Source organism: Rana temporaria (assembly GCF_905171775.1).
Source record: "Rana temporaria chromosome 4 unlocalized genomic scaffold, aRanTem1.1 chr4x, whole genome shotgun sequence".
Classification (NCBI taxonomy): Eukaryota; Metazoa; Chordata; class Amphibia; order Anura; family Ranidae; genus Rana; species Rana temporaria.
This window is the reverse complement of record NW_024404460.1, coordinates 1,643,990-1,658,703: the sequence shown is the minus strand read 5'-3', so window position 1 is coordinate 1,658,703 and position 14,714 is coordinate 1,643,990. Positions and strand designations below refer to the sequence as shown.

The 14,714-nt window shown below is 46.0% G+C and overlaps 1 non-coding gene across 1 annotated transcript; it reads right to left on the bottom strand.

Moving 5' to 3' along the window:
- Positions 1-12,953: 12,953 nt before the first annotated feature.
- LOC120921825 lies at positions 12,954-13,112 on the bottom strand. The gene has a single exon (XR_005744995.1). It is a non-coding gene; the product is annotated as a U1 spliceosomal RNA (small nuclear RNA).
- Positions 13,113-14,714: the final 1,602 nt, after the last annotated feature.

Genomic DNA, 14,714 nt, shown 5'->3' with positions numbered 1-14,714 from the left:
TTCACGTCCTTTCGTAAGATTTGCGTAAACTTTATATGGGGTGGGAAACAACCACGAATTAAATGGGACAAATTGGTGGAACCCAAGCATCTGGGAGGTATCGGAGTTCCGGATTTGCGCAAGTACTACTGGGCCTGCCACCTATCCAAGATAATTGACTGGCAAGTGCATGCTCGATCCAAAGATTGGATAGCATTGGAGGAACTTTCCTGTTTTTCAAGTGCACCTATAAGACACCTACCATGGATCAACCCCAAAAAGATCCCTCGTATAACTAAAACACATCCCATGGTAGGAGCGTCCCTGAAGATATTCAGGAATTTATGTAAGACGAAGAAGGTGTCTTCCATGTATGGACCAGTTACCCCAATCACAATAAATCCTGAAATTTATCTTCCTGACAGTAACGCATCGACATCCGATACTCTTCCAGTAACGTTATACAGAGCTACAGATTTCTTTAAGAATACTATCCTTTTGTCTCTTGAATCCTTCCAAACTACTGACCCTAATTGTAAAATCTCCAATATCAATTATGTTAAAATCACTATATTTCTTGAAAGGCTAGAACCAATGAATGGATGGTATAGGCCAAAGACACCATTTGAAACAATTTGCCTTAGGGAATCCCCTCAGAGCCACCTCATTTCCTTCACTTATAACCTTCTAAATTCTGACGTAGACCCTCAATTGGACAACACAAACCTTCACTGGGAAAAGGACCTTCAAGTTTCTGTGACGAATGATCAATGGGCGAATGTATTTAAACGATTGCACAAAGGCACATTGAACATCTGTACACAAGAAAACGGATACAAAATCTATTCAAGATGGTACAAGACCCCGTTGGTCATTCACAAATTTAACCCAGACACATCGCCCCTTTGCTGGCGATGTATGGTCGCGCCGGGAAGTTTGATACACATTTGGTGGGAATGCAATGTATTGGCTGAATTTTGGACGGGAGTACATAAATTGATAGTACAAATAACTACTTACTCTCCCGATTTCACGGCGGGACAATACTTACTACACTTGTCTAGCCTCTCTCACTCCGTTTACAAAGACACCATTATAATACACCTCATCAACGCAGCGAGGCTTTGCATCCCAGCAAAGTGGAAACAAAATCTCCCACCTACCATTCCGGAATGGATACGTAAGGTAAACCATATTTCCAAAATGGAAGAATTAATTCATCAATCTAGGGACTCTTCAAGATCGTATCTTGATAAATGGTCCTGTTGGACACACTTTGTGAATTCCGCTGAATGTCATGCCTTACTGGAGTCCTGATGGATTGTTCTAGATAAAATTGACCTTTATTCTGGAAGTTTTTAGTCAACACATAACAAAATGAAATTATAGAATATGCCTATTGATACGTAATATTATTTACTCATTTCAGTAAACAGAAAAACCTTTCTCTCCTCTCTCTTATCATTTCCCCTCCCCATTTACTTAAGTCCTGCTTTAAATATATATACTTATTAAAGTTTATAATATGTCAGTTCATTTAAACTTATGTAAGACAAGAAGTTGGCGTTTCTCAACGCAAAAGTTTGATGTGTAATGCTTTATTGAAAATGCTTGTACACTAATATTTTGAAAAATTCAATAAACATAATGAAAAATAGAAATGTCATCTTGCTGCAGTGCTGTTATAAACATGGAAAAGCGGATACACGCATACCCCCACGCACTTCCGGGAGACGAGCTGGGACGCATCTGGAGCGCACGCCGCTCAACTAGCTCTGTCACAAGTACCGGCTAACAAGTGCTTAGTGGGACACTGCTGGTACAGCAGTTTTTTGTTTTTATTACCCTAACGGCTGGCAAATCCAACCAGCCTGGATCTTTTTACAACATTTTATTTATTTTTATTTTTTCATATTTTTTATTCCAATATATCTGAGTCCCTGCTATTTTTGTTACCTGTATTTCTTGCTGGCATAGCCAATAAATCTTAGCCTGAGTGCTACCTCTTAATTACTACACTATGGGAGTCCCTGTCTTTTTTATCTCCGGAGGTATATAAAGACAGCCGTCTTTATATTTTTTTGCCCTGCTGTGGAATCTAAAGGGAACCTTGGGAGAATCGAGTGCCTGGAGATCCGAGCTGAGGAGCACCTGGTGGAAATCCCTACCTACGCTTGTTACCCCTGCAGGGGTGTTCAACTCTGGTGAGTGGGGATACATAAGGGGGAGCACCGGAGCCACAGCGACTGCACTTAAATCATTTTGTCTGTTCACCTAGCAAGTCACCAAGATGACACCCACCGAATGAACTTTATATCTGCTGCTGTTTATTTTTTATACTTCACAGTTATTAAATTGGAAGGACTATTTCAATTTTTATATATATACTTTTCTGATCACACTATCAGATGAATGCACACCTGATTGACCACTGATTTGTTACACGTTTTGCTTCCAGCTGTGGATGGTAGAATTATGTTCACAGTGTATAACATACATAAATATGTATGCCACTGAAGAGTTTATGTATACACCTGATATATTATTGTTTATGGTTTAATACTTTTTACTGGTCACATTTTGAGTACACTTTTACTTTTTAGTACCACATTTAATTTAGGTATTTTTCATATACCGCCATCTAGTGTACACTTAGTATCACTATATCACTGAGTATTCAGTTTGGTTATTCATTTATCCTGTTGATCCTTGCTATTCAGCACTAGGATTGTTCACAGGTTCACACCCTGGTCACACAGGGTATACAACAGACAGCGCCACCACCCCCATTTCTCGTACCTATTTTACAGGCAGACTAGGGCGATCCCCCCCCCCAGGTACTGTATTTAAAGGAATATTTCACTTTTATTGTTTCACGTTAAGCATTATTAAAATCACTGCTCCCGAAAAAATGGCAATTAAAAATAAAAAACATTTGCATTGATACATGTCCCCTGGGACAGGACCCGGGTCCCCAAACACTTTTTATGATAATACCTTGCATATTAGCCTTTAAAATTGGCACTTTAGATTTTTCATGTTCGTGTCCCATAGACTTTAGCAGTGTTCACCGAAATTTCGAACCGGTAGGGTTTTCGGCTCATCCCTAGTAGAGACATACCCAACAAGACTTGCAGCTGTAATTGCAGTGAAAGGGGGTTCTACAAAGTATTGACTCTGGGGGGCGCCATACAAATGTACCCCCCACACTTTTTTCACATATTTACTGTATTTGTAAAAAAAATAAAAATAAAACCATTTATCATTTTCCTTCCACTTCACAATTATGTGCCACTTTGTGTTGGTCTATCACATAAAATGTGGAATTTCAAGGGGTATGAATACTTTTTCAAGGCACTGTACAATGCAATGAGTATAAATAAGAGTTTAGTGCAAGTAAAAGAGAGCGATAAGACATAAAAAGAGAGATTAGGAAGATGTGACTTACCATGGCGGTGTAGACATGTGCTTCTGCTGTAGGAAGAAGGAAATGAGGAGAGAGAGAGAGAGAGAGAGGGAGAGGGAGAGAGACAGAGAGAGGGAGAGGGAGAGAGACAGAGAGCACCTGTTCAATGATGTCACAGAGTCTATTAATACATCCTAGTGTGTGTGTATATGTTAGTGTGTGTGTATATGTGGGTGTGTGTATATGTTAGTGTGTGTGTATATGTTAGTGTGTGTGTATTAAGTGTGTGTGTGTGTATATTAGTCTGTATATGTTAGTGTGTGTGTGTATTATTTAGGGTGTGGGTGTGTATTAGTGTGTGTATATGTTAATGTGTGTGTATATTAGTGTGTATATTAGTGTGTGTGTATATGTTAGCGTGTGTATATGTTAGTGTGTGTATATATATATTTAGTGTGTGTGTATATTAGTGTGTATATGTTAGTGTGTGTATATATATTTAGTGTGTGTGTATATTAGTGTGTATATGGTAGTGTGTGTGTATTTGTTAGTGTGTGTGTATATTTAGTGTGTATATGTTAATGTGTGTGTAAATTTAGGGCCAGATTCACGTAGAAGTGCGGCGGCGTAACGTATCGTAGATACGTTACACCGCCGCAAGTTTTCATCGCAAGTGCCTGATTCACAAAGCACTTGCAATGAAAACCTACGCTGGCAGCCTCCGTCGTAAGCCCGCGTTATTTAAATGGGCAGTTGCCATTTAATTTAGGCGCGCTCCCGCGCCGGACCTACTGCGCATGCTCCGTTTCGAAATTCCCGCCGTGCTTTGCGCGCAGTGACGTCATTTTTTCGAACGGCGACGCGCGTAGCGTAATTCCGTATTCCCGGCCGGCTTACGCAAACGACGTTTGCAACGTAATTTCACGCAAAGCACGGTGGGAAATTTCAAAACGAAGCATGCACAGTACGTTCAGCGCGGGAACGCGCCTAATTTAAATGATACATGTCCCATTTGAATTAGGCGGGCTTGCGCCGGACGGAATTACGTTACGCCGCTGCAAGTTTACAGGCAAGAGCTTTGTGAATCAAGCACTTGCCCGTCAAACTTGCGGCAGTGTAACTTAAATGTGATACGTTACGCCGCCGTGGAGTAACGCAATTCTACCTGGCCCATTGTGTGTATATGTTTGGCCGGGTACACACGGACAAACATGTATGGTGAAAGCGGTCCGTCGGACCGTTTCCACCATACATGTCTGCCAGAGGGCTTCTGTACGATGGTTGTACACACCATCGTACAGAAGTCCGCGCGTAAACAATACGCGGGGCGTGTCCGCGGTGTCGCCGCGTCGATGACGCGGTGTCGCCGCGACAATGACGCGGCGACGTGGGCGGCCCGCCTTTAAAATGCTTCCACGCATGCGTCGAAGTCATTCGACGCATGCGAGGGACGGCGGGCGCCTGGACATGTACGGTAGGTCTGTACTGACGACCGTACATGTCCGAGCGGGCTGAATTCCAGCGGACTGTTTTAAAACAAGTCCAGGAATATTTGTCTGCTGGGAAAAGGCCCGGCGGGCAAATGTTTGCTGGAATTCGGCCCGCTCGCGCCCACACACGACCAAACATGTCTGCTGAAACTGGCCTGCGGGCCAGTTTCAGCAGACATGTTTGCTCGTGAGTATGGGGCCTTAGTGTGTGTATATTTAGTGTGTGTGTATATATTAATGTGTATATGTCAGTGTGTGTATATAAATAGCCAGATTCATAGGGAGATACGCCTAAATTAGGCTAAGATACGAGCAGCGTAAGTCTCCTACGCCGTCGTATCTTAAAGTGTAATTTTTAGGCTGGCTGCTAGGTGCCGCTTCCGTTGAGTTCGGCGTAGAATATGTAATGTTAAGTATGGCCGTTGTTCCTGCGTCGAAATGTGAAAATTTTAAGTCGTTTGCGTAAGTCGTCCGTGAATAGGGCTGGACGTAATTTACGTCCACGTCGAAACCAATACGTCCTTGCGGCGTACGGCGCTCTAAAGGGGAAGTTCTATTCGCCTTTGGGCTGCTTTTAGCAGATTCCTTGTTAGTAAAAGATGATTTGCGCTTTTTTGTCTGTTACAGTGTGATGAATGTGCTTACACCATTATGAATGGTAGTTATACCAGAACGAGCGCTCCCGTCTCATAACTTGCTTCTGAGCATGCGTGGGTTTAAAACGTTGTTTTTTGCCAACACACAATCATTTTTTACAATATGAAAAACAACATTTTTTAAAACGATGCAAAAAAGGCAGCATTTTCAAAAAAATAATGTGTCGTTTTTCAGAACATGAAAAACGATGTGAAGCCCACACACGATCGTTTTAAATTACGTTTTTAACAACGTTGTTTTTTTTCATGCCGTAAAAATGATCGTGTGTATGCGGCATGATTCTTGGTGTCAGAGACTCTCCTCCTATCAGATGGTAAATGTTGTACACACTTCACTTGCACAGCTTTGGAGTCGGGAACTTTGTACAGCTGTTCTCTGTCTCTCCTCCTCTCTGCCATGGACAGCTGCTGCTTTACACCCCCATCCCCCGTCTTATTTCCTCTCTGCACCCCTCCCCCTCCCCCCACACCTGTCACCAAATGTCATGCTAGTCTGGGAAAACAGAGAGGATGGGACTGGCAGAGAGATCAGATTCCACGACTGGCAGAGGGAAATGATAGAAACACTGATAGGATCAGGACATTTAGTAACATCTCTCGTGTAGCGCCTGGTTACTTCCAAGTACCGGTGATATTGGAATTTAGAGGGAGATCGGAGTGCTAATGACTCTGATCCGAATTACAATGTTCAGGGTCTCTGTCTCAGCTTGGCTGTGCTGTGGGCTCATTCTGCTGTTGTTGGGGTGTTTTCCCACCCCAGGACGATAGGTGGCAGCAGTGGAGTCGAGACTTGGGTGCTCTTTCCCAGCAGCCAATCAGGAGGGAGTTTCCTCGCTGGGCATGCTGGGAGAGGGTATTTATGTGGCAGACGCCATTGGTTCTGGGTCTTCTTCCAGTGTGGCACCCACCTTTAGGGTGACCACTTCATGGCACCTGACATTATGGCCTACCTGGCCGGGGCGTGCGTGCCACGCGGTGTTTCTGGTTTCGGGACCATGTTGGTCCGGAACATTTGAGCTGTGGCTGGAGCCCAGTGGTCGACTGGTTTCCCATTTCTGAAGATCCCAAGCGGTATAGCTGTTCGGTGGGGAGTCCATCTGAGGAGAGCCAATGAGAGGCTGGTGATCCAAAAGGATCTCAACAAACCACCGGGGATCAAGGTAGCCGGACACTGAAGGATTGATTACCTGTCAGTCAGTACCTGGGTGATGTTAAGAAGGAGATCCAGGTGTAATTCTTTCAAGGAGGATCATCTCTGTAAGCAAATCAGTGAGGGCCTGTGGCAGAGTAGGCATGTGCAAGAGGGAAAATGTTGTTTAGTTTCGTTTTAATTAGTTATTTAATTAATTTTGTTAAGTTAGATTCGTTACATGTGTTAAATTCGTTTTCGGAATTCGTTCATTTTCGACCGAATTTTGAAAAATCCGGCCAAATTCTAAAATATTTCGACCGAATTAGAAAACAAATTCTATTCAAATCGAATTCAAAAACAAATTAGATTCGAAAACAAATTCAAATTAAAATTGAAAGCAAATTTGAATCAAAATCTAAAAAATATAAATCGATTTCTAAAAAAGAATACAATAAAATAGAATATAAAATAATAAAACAATAGAATGAAAATCAAAGAATAGTAAAGAACAGAATGGGATTTAATAGAATGTAATCAAATATAATAGAATATGACCTGGCTTCTTCTATCTATCTTCCATTTTCTGAAATTCGAAATTCATATAGAATGAACTCAAATTCGAATAGAAAAATATTAGAATAGATCAACAGCATGACAGTTCCTCTTGATGGAGAGACTGTCAACTCAAGGATCAGAATATGTTTCCTTACCAACACAACATAGCACAAAGAAGCATAGAGCTGGAAACGTGATTCTATGCAAGATAGATTAGTTGGTCACTGCTGAGCTGCATCCCGATGCCCGGGACCCCTCCCATTTGCCATCTCTGACCCTGGAGACAACAGGGACCTTTCTGATCCTCCGCCTGTTTCATGACCATCTGTAATTGTCTCCAGTGTGAGTAATCTACCCTGCTGCCATGTTACTCAAGCCCTGGAAATGATAACTGCCCTTTAAACTGTTGAGGAGTGTATGTGTATTCTGGTCACCGGTGGATCCAGGGGGGGGGGGGGGCAACAGGGCAATTGCGCTCCCCCTCTCTCCTGCGTGTATGACACCGGGCATCTCTTGCTGTGTGTGAGAGCTGGGTCTGTGTTTGGCTATGCTGCCTGTGCTAGACCTGCTCGTGTGATAGTAGATGGAGATGAAACACTGATTGAATCAGTGTTTTGTCTATCACACAAGCCCGTCTAGGGGGGGACCTTGCTAGAGCACACTGCCCTGCCGAACACAGACCTACAGCTCCTGTTTGTTCCATGACACACATCGGGAGAGGAGATACCTGCTGTGTGTGATCGAGGCAATGCCATGGTGAGTGCCATGCACAGTGGGGCTTCATTCATATACAAAAGTGGGACTGCATTAATATACAAAAGTGGGGCTGCATTAATATACAAAAGTGGGGCTGCATTTATAGACAAAAGTGGGGCTGCATTTATAGACAAAAGTGGGACTGCATTCATAGACAAAAGTGGCACTGCATTCATAGACAAAAGTGGGACTGCATTTATATACAAAAGTGGGGCTGCATTTATATACAAAAGTGGGGCTGCATTTATATACAAAAGTGGGGCTGCATTAATATAAAAAAGTGGGGCTGCATTTATATACAAAAGTGGGGCTGCATTCATATACAAAGTGGGGCTGCATTCATATACAAAAGTTGGGCTGCATTCATAGACAAAAGTGGGGCTGCATTAATAGACAAAAGTGGGACTGCATTAATAGACAAAAGTGGGACTGCATTCATAGACAAAAGTGGGGCTGAATTTATATACAAAAGTGGGGCTGAATTTATATACAAAAGTGGGACTGAATTTATATACAAAAGTGGGACGGAATTTATATACAAAAGTGGGGCTGAATTTATATACAAAAGTGGGACTGAATTTATATACAATAGTGGGACTGAATTTATATACAAAAGTGGGACTGAATTTATATACAAAAGTGGGGCTGAATTTATATACAAAAGTGGGACTGAATTTATATACAAAAGTGGGGCTGCATTTATATACAAAAGTGGGACTGCATTAGTATACAAAAGTGGGGCTGCGTTCATATATACAGTGGGGCTGCAATCATTTGTACAGTGAGGCTGCAATGATGGGCACTGATGAGGCTGTATTGATCTCTTGTACCATGTCTTCAGTCTCTGACCATCTCTTGTACCATGTCTCCAGTCTCTGACCATCCCTTGTACCATGACCATCCCTTGTACCACGTCTGCAGTCTCTGACCATCCCTTGTACCATGTCTACAGTCTCTGACCATCCCTTGTACCATGTCTTCAGTCTCTGACCATGCCTTGTACCATGTCTGCAGTCTCTGACCATCTCTTGTACCATGTCTGCAGTCTCTGACCATCTCTTGTACCATGTCTGCAGTCTCTGACCATCTCATGTACCATGTCTGCAGTCTCTGACCATCTCTTGTACCATGTCTACAGTCTCTGACCATCTCTTGTACCATGTCTGCAGTCTCTGACCATCCCTTTTACCACGTCTGCTGTCTCTGACCATCTCCTGTATCCTCTGACCATCTCTTGTACCACGTCTGCAGTCTCTGACCATCTCTTGTACCATGTCTACAGTCTCTGACCATCTCTTGTACCATGTCTGCAGTCTCTGACCATCCCTTGTACCACGTCTGCAGTCTCTGACCATCTCCTGTATCCTCTGACCATCTCTTGTACCACGTCTGCAGTCTCTGACCATCTCTTGTACCATGTCTGCAGTCTCTGACCATCCCTTTTACCACGTCTGCTGTCTCTGACCATCTCCTGTATCCTCTGACCATCTCTTGTACCACGTCTGCAGTCTCTGACCATCTCTTGTACCATGTCTACAGTCTCTGACCATCTCTTGTACCATGTCTGCAGTCTCTGACCATCCCTTGTACCACGTCTGCAGTCTCTGACCATCTCCTGTATCCTCTGACCATCTCTTGTACCACGTCTGCAGTCTCTGACCATCTCTTGTACCACGTCTGCAGTCTCTGACCATCTCTTGTACCACGTCTGCAGTGCCTGACAATCGTCTACAAACTATGGGATAGATTTATGGCATTTATATTTAAATATTTTTTTACTAGTAATGGCGGCGATCATTGATTTTTTAGCGGTACTGCAACATTGCAGTGGACACACTGGACACCTAATTGAGTTCTGTAAGCAACACCTTATTTTCTGGCAGTGCCCCTCCCGAGACTAGACTCTGGATCCGCCCTTGATTCTGGTGGGGGGATAGCTGAACGGCGTGACTGGACACAATATGAATATACATGGGATTACCCTTTGAACATTGAAATAGTGTAGAGAGAAATCTCTTAAAGTTCAGCCTGATGGTTAAATGTAAGTTAGTAACAATAAATGGACTAGTTCATTTATATACAGTACATCACCTAATGAACCTAACAAGGAAAGCAAAATTCAAGAAAACAATTATTTCTGAACACATTTTTTTTTATTTAAAACAAAGTAAAAAAATAAACAAAAAAAATAAATTATGAACTTGGATTCCCCTCCAATCTGTTTACCAGTCGCTCCAGGGTCCTGGTTGTGTCTGTCATGTGGCGCTCCAGGGTCCTGGTTGTGTCTGTCATGTGGCGCTCCAGGGTCCTGGTTGTGTCTGTCATGTGGCGCTCCAGGGTCCTGGTTGTGTCTGTCATGTGGCGCTCCAGGGTCCTGGTTGTGTCTGTCATGTGGCGCTCCAGGGTCCTGGTTGTGTCTGTCATGTGGCGCTCCAGGGTCCTGGTTGTGTCTGTCATGTGGCGCTCCAGGGTCCTGGTTGTGTCTGTCATGTGGCGCTCCAGGGTCCTGGTTGTGTCTGTCATGTGGCGCTCCAGGGTCCTGGTTGTGTCTGTCATGTGGCGCTCCAGGGTCCTGGTTGTGGCTGTCATGTGGCGCTCCAGGGTCCTGGTTGTGTCTGTCATGTGGCGCTCCAGGGTCCTGGTTGTGTCTGTCATGTGGCGCTCCAGGGTCCTGGTTGTGTCTGTGATGTGGCGCTCCAGGGTCCTGGTTGTGTCTGTCATGTGGCGCTCCAGGGTCCTGGTTGTGTCTGTCATGTGGCGCTCCAGGGTCCTGGTTGTGTCTGTCATGTGGCGCTCCAGGGTCCTGGTTGTGTCTGTCATGTGGCGCTCCAGGGTCCTGGTTGTGTCTGTCATGTGGCGCTCCAGGGTCCTGGTTGTGTCTGTCATGTGGCGCTCCAGGGTCCTGGTTGTGGCTGTCATGTGGCGCTCCAGGGTCCTGGTTGTGTCTGTCATGTGGCGCTCCAGGGTCCTGGTTGTGTCTGTCATGTGGCGCTCCAGGGTCCTGGTTGTGTCTGTCATGTGGCGCTCCAGGGTCCTGGTTGTGGCTGTCATGTGGCGCTCCAGGGTCCTGGTTGTGTCTGTCATGTGGCGCTCCAGGGTCCTGGTTGTGTCTGTCATGTGGCGCTCCAGGGTCCTGGTTGTGTCTGTCATGTGGCGATCCAGGGTCCTGGTTGTGGCTGTCATGTGGCGCTCCAGGGTCCTGGTTGTGGCTGTCATGTGGCGCTCCAGGGTCCTGGTTGTGTCTGTCATGTGGCGCTCCAGGGTCCTGGTTGTGGCTGTCATGTGGCGCTCCAGGGTCCTGGTTGTGGCTGTCATGTGGCGCTCCAGGGTCCTGGTTGTGGCTGTCATGTGGCGCTCTAGGGACCTGGTCATGGCAGCAAACTGGTCACACATCATTTTTCGGGTTGCCCGTTGGTACCTCCCCAGAGCCATATACTGACGCATGTGGCGGCGATTGTGGAGGGCCAAAGAGTGAGATAGCCTCCGAATCTGTCTCTCTTGGCACTCCACAATGCGCCGCAGATACTCACATGGTTTTGGAGAGTGGGCGTGTCCTGGACCAGCCTGCTGCCTTGGGGAGGATGCGCCAGTGGGTAATATGTCCAGGTGGGAGGGTAGTGAGGCTGAGCGGTGGAGGAGATGATGCGCCGGAGAAACTGCTGGGGAGGAAGGATGGTGATCTGAACCAGACGCGTGCAGGTCCAGGCCTTCGTCCACTGCGTGGAGGTCAAGTATGTATTCATGTTGATCTGTGAAGAAAAGAAAATACATTAGATAGATTTTTTTTTTTTTTTTTTTTTTTTTTTTTTTTTTTGAAAAGCCTATGGCGTGTGAACACACCCCAAAAAAACTCCACCCGGTGCAGAAAAAATGTGCACACACATAAAGAGTGTTCACAAAAACGTGCAGACGGGTGCAACGTCAAGTGGTCCTCCTGTGAAGAGGGACCCATAACCCTGATCCCCCGGGGCGTTAGGCTCCAGACGGGGACTGAGGTACTGTGGTCCGAGCAACCGAAGCCGACACGGACCCAACTTCCTCGGAGGGACTGCCGAAACAGAACCCTCCCAGTACTAGGTGGGGCTCCCCCGAAGGGAGACCCCATGAGAGCAGGCGAACTAAGCCAGAAGGCCATGTCCACCCACTCCCAAGACGTTCAGGGCTGGCCCGAGGACCCGCACCCTACTAATCACACAGTGAGACAAAACGTGCACAACAAAAAAAGACAAAAAAGTGACAAACACAGGCTTAAATAAAATAAAGTGGGGGAAGGGATAGTGGAGAGGAGAGTGAAAGAAGTGGCCATTGTGGTGAAACAATGACCAGGCCCTCCGGCCAGGAATAAAAAATTCCTCCGGTCCTAGCCAAAAGGCCCGGCCCAGGAGGCAGGTGCTAAAAAAAAGCGTGTATCTGGTGCAGTGACCGTGGTATCCTTCAATCAATGTGTCCCTCACACACAGTGATCTTCAGATACCCCTGGACTGCCACTCCAGGGGCACATGCACCATAGGCTTTTCGTTCCATATCCGACCCCCCGACTGGCCAGTGCAGCCCTCCACCCCTGTCAGCTAGAGAGCCCTTCAAGGTTTTCTTGGGGAGAACTGCCGCTCCAGTTAGCAGCCTCCACCAATACTAGCCCCTCCAGACCCTCCGTCAACCCAGCGGATTTGCATGGCTCTGCCCTGTCCTACCACAGGGCATTACCAGCTCCTCCAACCGGATCGCCGACAGAGATAGCACTTACACCAGCCAGCCAGAAGGCCAGACTAGAACTCGGCAAAAAGACCAAGACCAAGCACAGCACCCATCCTCACCAGGAGCACCCTTCCAGATGGCTCAGACTCAACCATGGGCCGGCCCCCAGTATTCTGTCGGGCAGCACGGCGTAGTCCCTGCTGAAACCATCCTTCCAGGTGCAATGACGTCATTGGATTGCATCCACCCTCCCCATGTAGGAGGTGCTTCAGCGCTCCGCTGACAACTGATAAGGACAGATACCACACCCAGTCCCAGCCAAAAGGCCGAGAAGCGGCAGGGAAGACAACCACGATCAGCACGGCCTAGAGTGTGCAATAGCCGTGCCTCGCCCTGGGAGAACCGCCTTCATGATCATGGTGTCTCCCCTGCCAGGTAAGATAGATAATACAATAGATAGATAATACAATAGAAATACACATGGCTTCTTCACCCTAACATTATATAAAGGCAATTATCTCCCAGCCCTTGTAGACAATCATGTAACCTCTTGAGATGTTTTCACTTACATACCAGTTTTCCATTTTTGATATTCAGTGAGATGCACCTAATCAATGTGTGTGTAGGAGATAGTGGTGTCCGTGTCAATTCGCTGTGTCATCCCAAGTTTGCAGAGCTGTGCAGGAAGGTGTAGTACTTTACTGTACTCTGACCAGGGCGGAGCTGAGTGTCCTCCCCAGGCCGGGCGGCCAGAATACAAAGGGATTCCCCTCTACACATCAAGCAGTGTAAAGGGGAATCTCCGCAAGATTTTATCCGCTTGGTGGCATGGCGCATCCACTTGGTCCCTGGAGAAAATCTAAAGGTGTAATAGACACCTAAGTGCTGACCGACCACCACTAACTAATCTACCTCATCATGACTGACTGACTGTCGCAAATATGGAAGATCAGTTGCACTTGCAAGTAGAAAAACATATTAGCTATACCAGCTATTAACATTACACGCACCAAAGAGAAGCCATTGCATTAGGGATGACCTAATAAAAAGTTGTTTAATAAAATATTGCCAGCTACTAAGTTTTTAAAGTTTATTATTTTGTTGGCCACTGATTAAATAAGCCCCACTCCTGGTCTAGGCTAGGTAGGTTACTCACTCCTGGTCTAGGCTAGGTAGGTTACTCACTCCTGGTCTAGGCTAGGTAGGTTACTCACTCCTGGTCTAGGCTAGGTAGGTTACTCACTCCTGGTCTAGGCTAGGTAGGTTACTCATTCCTGGTCTAGGCTAGGTAGATTACTCACTCCTGGTCTAGGCTAGGTAGGTTACTCACTCCTGGTCTAGGCTAGGAGGTATAAAAGAGAATTTACAATTACTGAGCCTTCCATATCCTGGCAGCTGGTGCTTCATCTGCTCCCCTCTGATACTGCAGTGGTGGTCTGGTCTCTCCCTGAGCCTTCAAGACCTATGCAGGTCTCAATAATAATAACTTCAGAAGCCCTAGACCAGGGGTGTCAAACTGGCGGCCCTCCAGCTGTTTCAAAACTACAAGTCCCATGAGGCATTGCAAGGCTAACAGTTACAAGCATGACTCTCACAGGCAGAGGCATGATGGGACTTGTAGTTTCGGAACAGCTGGAGGGCCGCCAGTTTGACACCCCTGCCCTAGACCATTTAAGTGGAGTTGAGAAAGGGTGCATGAAAATGTGTACGACCAGTGACCACTGGGGATCCAAGGATCAGTATGTCTAAAACTTCTCAAACAAAACCACTAGACAAAATTGAGCAGTTAAAGCGGGGGTTCACCCTTAGAGGGCACTTTTCCCCCTTCGCTTCCTGCTCGTTATTACTAGGGGAATCGGCTATTTATTTTAAAATATGTGCAGTACTTACCCGTTTACGAGACGCATCCTCTCCGTCGCTTCCGGGTATGGGCTTCGGGAATGGGCGTTCCTTCTTGATTGACAGGTTTCCGAGAGGCTTCCGACGGTCGCATCCATCGCGTCACGATTTTCCGAAAGAAGCCGAACGTCGGTGCGCAGGCGCAG